This window comes from Buceros rhinoceros, unplaced genomic scaffold, assembly GCF_000710305.1.
Source record: "Buceros rhinoceros silvestris isolate BGI_N320 unplaced genomic scaffold, ASM71030v1 scaffold5791, whole genome shotgun sequence".
Lineage (NCBI taxonomy): Eukaryota > Metazoa > Chordata > Aves > Bucerotiformes > Bucerotidae > Buceros > Buceros rhinoceros.
Genome location: NW_010392403.1, coordinates 29,502 through 30,853, shown reverse-complemented (window position 1 = coordinate 30,853; position 1,352 = coordinate 29,502).

Here is a 1,352-nt window from a genome sequence, read left to right as displayed (position 1 = left end):
GTGACGTCCTCCTCCGCTCGGCCGGGGAGGACGCGTGCCCGTAGCTTGGTGCGGGGAGGTGTCACGGTCACAGTCACCACCCAAGCCACGGGCGTGGGGCTTGTAGGAGCACGCCAGGACACGGCGCCTCGCTTCTGTTGATTTCTTTATTAGAGGTTGTCACCCGTAAGTCCGTCATAATCATCCATAATAATTGTCGCTGTCACTGTGTGTCCCACGGGTCACGGCTGAATTACGAGCGGGTGCTCGTCTGTGTGTGATTAATTACGTATCCCCACGCCTACATCTAGAATTCAAAATATCCAGCTAGGGTTGTCACCCGTCACCAAGCCCGTCCCAGCAGTGGGACCAGCTGGGCACGGACCAGGTCTCACCTCGCTGGCGTGTCGCTGAGCCCGGAGCCAGGCGTCCCCGGTGGGGGGTGGCACAGGGACGTTCACCCGGGGGTGATGCTCAGAGTGAAAGAGAGGCTCCTTTTGGGGTCAAAAGCGGTATTTCTTCTGTCTGTAGTGCTGGTACGTGAGCGGGCGCAGGACGGCCGCTCCCGGAGCGCCGCTGCTGGCTCAGGAGGTCACTTCTCACAGAGGTTTCTCGGTTCTGCAGCTCATAGCAGCGTCTTTGCTTATCTACGAGGCCCCGAGCTCGGGATGCGGCGGGTCCCCGGGCGGGTTCCAGGCCCGGCAGACACATCACGGTCAGGATTTCAGCAGGCGGCTTCTGTCCATGATTTTCCACGATACAACCTGCAGGTTGGGCCCACAGGAGGTGCCACCATCAGGGGCCTGTTATGGCTTCATGACGCAGAAGGGGAGATGTCGGTGAGCTGGTCCTGGTGGCAGTGCCAGGGTAGAGGATCTTGGGGTGGTTGAGGTGGGAAGGGACCACAGGAGGTCTGTGTCTGACCTCCTGGACGAAGCAAGGTCAGCTCCGGGGGCAGAGCAGGTGCCTCCACGTTGGGCCTTGGAGTTCTCCAAGGCCGGCGGCTGCTCAGCCCCAATGTGCGACATGGCCCACTGCTGGACTGTCCTCCTGGTGGAAAAGCTTAGGTCCAGCCTGGCTCTCTCTGCTTTCAGATGATGCTGTTGTCTCTCCCATCATGCTTTGTGGTGAAGAGCTTGGCTCCACCTTCTCAATAACCTCAATAACAGGGATGGGAGGGTCCCCATTAGGTGCCTCCCACCCCAAAGCTGTCTCACGTCCAGGCCAAAGCAGCCGTTCTCCCTCAGCACCCCATGGTGGTACCCCATCTCCTGTCCTTTCTGGTGGCCTCCAGCGGTCTCGCTCCAGGTCTCTTCAGTGTCACGGGTCCTGCTTGCAGCTGTCATCAAGCCACACACTTACAAGAAGAGGGC